At 50.8% G+C, this 7,666-nt stretch overlaps 1 pseudogene; it reads left to right on the top strand.

Annotated features, from left to right (window-relative positions):
* Positions 1-1,160, top strand: part of LOC110594742 — a 3,344-nt pseudogene extending 2,184 nt beyond the window's left edge.
* The last annotated feature ends 6,506 nt before the right edge of the window (positions 1,161-7,666 follow it).

Here is a 7,666-nt window from a genome sequence, read left to right as displayed (position 1 = left end):
GGGGGGGGGGGGGGGGGGAGCGTGGCTGTGTGGCCGGCCTCAGGTTGCTGGCTTCCGAGGGGAGAGGAGACCAAGGGGCAGACGGCAGCACCTCAGACGGGCTCCACTCAAAACAGCAGAACAGCGCAGCCCTCTGTGCTGAGCCCCTGAGTTGCTGGCCTGGCGTGGGAAAGCCGGCTCTGCCTCCCCGCCCTCCGGCCTCCTCCTCTCTGGACTGGCAAGCGCTTGTGAGCTTCGGGGAAGCCCTGGGTGAGGGTGGAAGGGACAGCGCTCACAATTACTCCAGGACGAGGATGTTGGCTGGGACTGTCCCAGCCAAGTGGGACACGTTGTCCCCGCATTTATGGACAGCTAGAGACCCAGAAACTAACCATGTGGGCACCAGAATCTCACTGTCGAGTCTTATTCTGGTGACTTCCATTTTTTTCATAATGGACCTTCCGAAAAGTATTTTGAGTGCTTCAGAATATGCACATCAAGTTGTAAACTGTCTTCACTGCTCTGCTAACCTGTTGTATACGTTGAAAACACAAAAATTGATATTTTTGAAGATAAAAAAGAATGGAAATTTTACTCATAGGTATTGACCTAAAAGAATTAAAAACAGGGACCCAGATACACCGATGATTCTAGAAGCATTATTCACAAAGCTGGAAAACAACACATGTTCATTATCAGATAAATGGATAAATAAAACAGGAAATGTTCATGCAATGGACTATTTTCAGCCTTAAAGAAGAAGAACATTCTGATACACGCTCCACAATGGATGATCCTTAAAAACCCAAGTGAGCCAGGGCCAACGCGAAAGGCGGCAAGGAGCCCTGCGCCCTGGACTTTCTCACTCCAGGGGCGCAGGCTCCAAGTTAGGAGGCGACAAAGTGTCTTCTCTCAAGAAGTGGAACGTGGTAGTCACGGGGAGCTGGGACGTGGAGTGCGATTCACGCGCTACCTGCAGGGTCTGGGTGACGGATGCCTGTCTGAGATGTCAAGCTGAACACAAACAAGAGGATCGTGTTATGGTCTGGGGAGAATGTAATCATTCCTTCCACAACTGCTGCATGTCCCTGGGGGTGAAGCAGAACCATCACTGCCCTCTCTGCCAGCAGGACTGGGTGGCCCAAAGAATCGGCAGTGATAGTGACAGGCAGCTTTCCTAGTGCAGTTGTCTGGAGCCCTGGTGGACCTTGTTATCACATGCCCTACAAAGGCTAGAACACTCCAGGGCATTAATTCTTCAAATGGGAGCCGGTGGAGCTGTGGTCCTTTGGGCTTCATCAAAGGCATGGTTTAGCATTGTGCTGGTGTTATTTTCAGAAATTCTCTATAATTAAGAAGATAACTTATTAAAGATGGTCTTTCTTACCTCTGTGGTGTGTCCCACACACTGCTCGGAAGTGCTGTAAAAAAAGGATTTTGACCGGGCATGGTGGCTCACGCCTATAATCCCAGCACTTTGGGAGGCCAAGGGAGAGGATTGCCTGAGCCCGCGGGTTCGAGACCAGCCTGGGCAACTTGGCGAGACCTCATCTCTACAATAAAAATTAAAAAATAAATCAATAAATAAAAATTAGTCGGACATGGCGACGTGTGCCTGTAGTTCCAGCTACTTGAAAGACTGAGGCAGAAGGATCGCCTGAGCCCAGCAGGTCGAGGCTGCAGTGGCCGAGAGCATGCCACTGCCCTCAAGCCTGGGTGACAGGGTGAGACTCCGACTCAAAAAAAGGAGAGGATTTCATACTGAATGACCTTGATAATCTACTTAATGATACACAACAGGCAGAGGAAACAGTCCCATTCAGAGGAGAACTTTTTGCATGCTTATGGTGGCAATCAGTTAAAAAAGAATGTGATGGCAACAAATACAGTGCAGTTTAAAACCCAACTCTCCCCCTTAATTTGCTCCTAATATTTGTTTTTGGCAAGGGGGCGCACACCATGAAATCTGCATTTGGTATGAGAACTTTTACTTGGAGCCAGTGACCAGGGGGAATAAAATTTAATGTCTGGACATACGGAATTTCGATTGTCTTTTCAGATAGCATTCTCTCCCGTGGACTCGTCAAGAAACCCTAGATCTGCCCTGACCTCGCCCTTCAGTCATTGGACGTGAAGGGCAGAAGCATCTACTCGTTCTGGTCAGATGATGATGTAAATTTAAGTGAGGGGAATGCGTTTGCCATTGTAGCATTGGATCAAAACGTATTTCATTGCTTTAATAAATGGTTTCTTCTGTCTGCCTTATTTGAAAATTACCATTATTACAATCTTATGTACAATATTAAACTTAGTGTTAATAAATTAATTTGCCAAGTTAAAAAGAAAACCACCCAAGTGAAATAAGCCAGTCACAAAAGGACAAATACTGTATGAGTCTATTTGCACCAACTATCTAGACTAGTTAAATGCATAGAGGTAAATTTATAGAGGTAGATGCTATTACCAGCAGCTGGGAGAGGGGGCAGGGAATCACTGCTTCACGGGGATAGAAGTTGTGTCTGGGGTGATGGAATTTTTCGGAAGGTTGCCTCTAGGGGGGCTGGCTTTCCAGCACCAAGATAGCCTGCAGGGGAGGGGGGGCAGGCAGAGCAGCACTTCTCCCCAGCTTGTGGTGTGGAAGGGTGGGGAAGAAGGTAAAGCTTTTGCTGACTGCAGTGGGCCAGGCCAGGGATGGCTTTCGGAGGTCACCTTCTGCTCAGGAATCTACCTGCAAAGTTTTTAAAGTTTCGTGAACAGCTGTACAGAAATTCAGAGACCGAGGACTCATCGCAAACTTTCGCCAGCTTCTTACAAATGTAAACTTATATCTGTAAGACACTGTCATAGATGGCTCTGACTTTAAAGGAAGTTTTTGTACCTTCACAATAATGTCAATTTTATCTTCTTGAAGCCAAGAACACCATTTTACCCAGAAATAAAAGCAGTGGTCACAAAACACAGGCATGTTGCTAGAAGGAGACATGAGAAGCTTTGGGTAAAACTAAGAGATGTTTCTAACAACCTAGTGGTGGTAACAACTGTCAACAAAAAATCTATTTTAAAACTCAACTCAGGGATTTTAAGTTTTTAATTATTTTGTGCCTGCCAATTCTCCACGATGAACATCTATTAATCTCCTAATTAGAAAAAAATGCAGTTTTAAAAAACTGCCTAGTGGGTTCTGTTTTCTAGGTTTGTATTTGCTTTTTTAAAAATTTACTGTTCGGGCTCGGTGGCTCAGCCTGTAATCCCAGCACTTTGGGAAGCCGGGGTGAATGAATTGCCTGAGCCCATGGATTCGAGACCTGCCCGGGCAACTTGGCAAGACCTCGTCTCTAACCATAAATCAAAAATTAGCCAAGCGGGTAGAGCACGCCTGTAGTTCCAGCTACTTGGAAGGCTGAGGCGGAAGGGTTCCCGGAGCCCAGCAGGTCGAGGCTGCCGTGGTTAGGAGTATGCCACTGCACTCCAGTCTGGGTGGCAGAGTGAGACTCCAACTCAAAACAATAAAAAATAAAAATTTACTTTCTGTTATTTATTTATTTATTTATCTTAAAGATGTGGGGTACAATTCAGGATCAGGCAAACAAGTGGTCATCGTACAGGTAAAGTTTGGGCCTCCCTTTGGTCTCTGCTTTGCCTAGTTTGAGATCAGGTTCCCTCATTAATGTTGTATCCCTCCCCCCCCACCCTACCCAGCAGTATCCCGCTACTGCCAATCCCTTTCTTATAGTATTATGGTAAATGTTCAGGGTCCACTTACGAGTGGGAACATGTGGTACTCTGTTTTGTTTCTGTGATAGATCGCCAAATATGATAGACTCTAAATCCATCCAAGTGGCTGCAAAGTCCATATGTTTGCCCTTCTTTGTGGCTGCGTAATATTCCGTTGTGTATGTGTATCACACTTTTTCCATCTAGTCCAGTTGTGATGAGGATTTTGTTTGCATTTCTGATGGTGAGGTTTGGCCCCAGTCATGGCAGGGGACAGCACTCCTGCACACCTCTCCAGTCCCCAGGGCACACTGATAATTTAGCATGAGCAGTACCATAATAATAGCAGTGAGTCACCGTGGGGTAAGCTGTGTTACATGTTCTGCTTTGAAACACGTAGGTGAATTTTGCATATATTATAAAGGTTTTCAGTGGTCACTTTTTAAAGTTTTTGTACGGAAAAGGGGGAACCTTCCAGGACCTGGAAAACTCGCCTTCCTGCATGCCAGGTGCCCCAGGGACGCCCGACCAGTGAGGCAGCACTGCACACAACGGTCATGACGCCTGAGGGCGGTGGCCTGCCACCTAGGAAGGCTGCCGACAGCACTGGCGCAGCATCTGGGGCGGAGGCGCTGGCTCTGAAGTGTGCACCCCGGTGTTCCAGCACAGCCGTAACCACGGGCCGCCTCGCACACGTGCCGGGGCCTCCCCTCCTCTGCCTGGCCCTCCAGCCTTGTCCTGGGATCTGGGCCGAAGGGCAGTGGGGGATGGGCCAGTGCCCGCCGGCTCCAGGCCTGCCAGACAGGCTGGGACACACAGCTGTGGGGCAGGCTTTCCAGAGAGGCTTCAAACGGTGCCAACCTCTGGGCAGGCCAAAGGCACGCTTGTGTAAGAGCCACACGCCGGGGCCCATCGCACACGTGCCGTTCCTGCTTGCCTCTGGGGTCCTTTCCTCAACCCTGGTGGCAGGTGAACATCATGTCCCTGCAGGTGATCTTCTCATGGGAAGGAAAGACAGTCCCTGAGGCTACTTTGTCGGACTCCCCACCCCCGCCTGTCTGCCTCTGTGGCTCTTTCTCCGTGGGCCTGCTCAGGCACCGCGGCGGCGAGTCCCTGGTTCCGCTCACAGGCCCTGCTGCCGGAGGACCTGGCAGTGGGTCGTCCTCACCTCTGCTCTCCTGCCCAGCAACCCTGCCACGTGTCCTGCCATCCGGCTCCTGTGAAGACCCGTCTTGTGCCAGACTCAGTAAAGAAGTCCTTCGACCCCGCTGGTAGGTGTCACTTTCACTTGGTTAGCACCATTCACTCCAGGGCAGCTGTCTTACTCTGTCCTCCTGGGACTCTGAGCCATGGCGTGGCTACAGCTTAGAGATCCTCTCTCTGTCCCCAGTGCTGGCCCTTTAGCTGCAGAACAGGTGAGGGGCGGATTCCGCTTCAGAGGCGCCTTCTGAGATTGGAGGGTCATGCTAGTGCATGGCTCCCTGCTGGATTCTTCCCCCGTAACTCATCATCATGGCCTTGTAGCCTGGGACTCAGCATTTCTGCCCCTGGCTGCTCCCCACAAGCTCTCGGCCCCGGGAATGCCCACGTTTCCCCTTTGGGCAACACTTCTGACTGGGGGTTTCAACGAACACCTTGACTGCTCAAATCGAAAACGCTCACTGCTGTGATTATTACTACCCATGGTCACCACGTAAAAAAATAACGTGCATTTTGCACGCGCTCCACCAGGATCCCTGACCGCCTGGTGTTCTGCGTGTCTGTTCATCAGTTCCTCATTGTCGGGTTGTGCTAATATCATTGTCAGGCTTCTTCTTCCCATCTGGGTCCAACAAAGCTGTTACATTGTGATATCTTCTCCCATCACCAGCAGCAGAGCTCACCTGTCTAGCAGCCATTGATCACACTGGAATCGAGCACCCCAGAGGGTTCTCTTCTTTGCTCTCACCCAAAACAGCCCCAATCCCTGACTCCCTCCCCTTGATTCCACACGGAGAGACTGCTGCAGGTAACCTGAACCCTGACCTCCTTTGTTTGATCTCTGCCTGTTTTCTAAACTGGGGGAAGGGTTGGTGGCGGTTCCTGCAGCGGCTTGTCTCGCCAGCGCCTTTAATGGCCAATCTTTTAACAGAGCCAGGTGCTGTCTCTCGTTGACTCTGCGATGTGTGCTGCTCCCGGGCTCCTCTGTAGTTTTTGCAAGCGGCGCTTGATGCTTCCAGGTCTTTCTAGTATGTCGTGCCCCCCACAGAACGCTCCCCCAGTACACACAGTGAAGAAACCATGAAAGAAAGGAACAAATCAGAAGGCGAGCGTGAGCTTGGGCGAGTCCCAAGCGGCTCCGTGCAGAGTTGTGCCCTTCAACACACTGCCCCGAGGCTTTACCCGCTTCCAAGTTGTCACCACCTGCTCTTCCAGACTCCACAACTGCTCACTGAACTCTGCTCCTGGGGAGGCAGACACTGGCTGAGCTGGTTTAGAGGGTTCCAGAACTCTCTCCATTACAAAGAACCACCTGAAGCCGGCTCAGTGGCTCAGCCTGTAAACCCGCTCCTTGGGAGGCTGAGGTGAGTGGGTTGCCTGAGCCCGCGGGTTCGAGACCCGCCAGTTTGAGACCTGCCGGGGCAACTTGGCGAGACCTCATCTCTACAATAAATCAAAAATTAGCCGGGCGTGGTAGCACGCGCCTGTAGTTCCAGCTACTTGGAAGGCTGAGGCGGAAGGATCGCCGTAGCCCAGCAGGTCGAGGCTGCGGTGGCCGGGAGCGGCCACTGCACTCCAGTCTGGGCGACAGAGTGAGACTCCAACTCAAAAAAACAAACAAAAAAAAAAAACCAAAGAACCACCTGAACTGCTGAAACCGAGTGTGAACAGGAACCAAACTCAGTAACAAAATGTAGGACCCCAGAGTGGGCACATTCTTAATGTTCTTTTTCTTTTTTTTTAATGCGTGTGTGTGTGTGTGTGTGTGTGTGTGTGTGTGTGTGTGTGTGTGTATAGAGAAGGCAGATGCATTTGGTCTACTATCTAGACAGTTGGGAGGAAGAAAGATGGAGAGATAGCTGGATGGAGAAATAGATCTTTTCTTTGTGTCAGTCAGTGTGAGCCTGAATAGGAATTGCATGTGGGCAGAAGTCAGTGAGCCAGAAATCAAACCAGCGCATAACATTGCTCTCCAACCTGAATTAAACCAAAGGGCGCTTGGCTTCAGCCTGACCACAGAGAATGCTCTGCCAAGGCTACTCGCACCTGGTGTTCTTTCCCTGTGGAGAAGGCAAAGGCAGTCGCGGGCTCCCAGGAGAAGCTGCCCGTGGACTGCGGGAGGGATGCTGCAGCCCAGCTCGGTGCCTTCCCAAGGCCAGGAACGCACTCACCTCCAGGGTTGGGCACGGGCCCTGAACAGACAACGTCCCGAGGTTCTGCTCCGTGACAATGATGCTGATTCATCTCGTCCAAAGCGTGACCAGTCCTGAGACCAGCAGCAACGCCAGCTCACATGGACTGACCCTGAGCTGAGGGCCTGAACTGCAGACTTGAGGGAGGCGCCACTGCTCCCGTTTTCAGACGGGATAGCCGAGGCATAGTTTGCTGAAGGTTGAGCAGCCAGAAGCTTACGGAGAAGGAGGGTGAGCCCAGCACAGATCGTGGCTTTAAATCTGTGTATCGACCCTCCTCCCTGCAATAAACGGGACTTGATTTGACCTGATCCAACCTAGAACACAGGTTTCAGTGACAACCATCACATGTCTTCAATGCACTTTCGGCTAAGCTCCTTTTCCTTTGATTTCACTTTATGTCAACACTATCCCAGAGCTAGGGACAGGATCAGTAGTGAGCCAAAGCTGACGCTCCTCAGGGAACTCCACTGGAAGAGCAACAGAATCCAAGATGCCGTCCACATAGGACAAGTAGTGCTGTACGTGCTTGCAGGAGAGGGATCTGACTGGAGAGCCCAGGTGGCCTCTCTGAGGAGGTC

This window comes from Carlito syrichta, unplaced genomic scaffold (genome assembly GCF_000164805.1).
Source record: "Carlito syrichta isolate Samal-C Ts95f unplaced genomic scaffold, Tarsius_syrichta-2.0.1 Scaffold130759, whole genome shotgun sequence".
NCBI lineage: Eukaryota > Metazoa > Chordata > Mammalia > Primates > Tarsiidae > Carlito > Carlito syrichta.
This window is presented reverse-complemented; position numbering and strand designations above follow the sequence as displayed.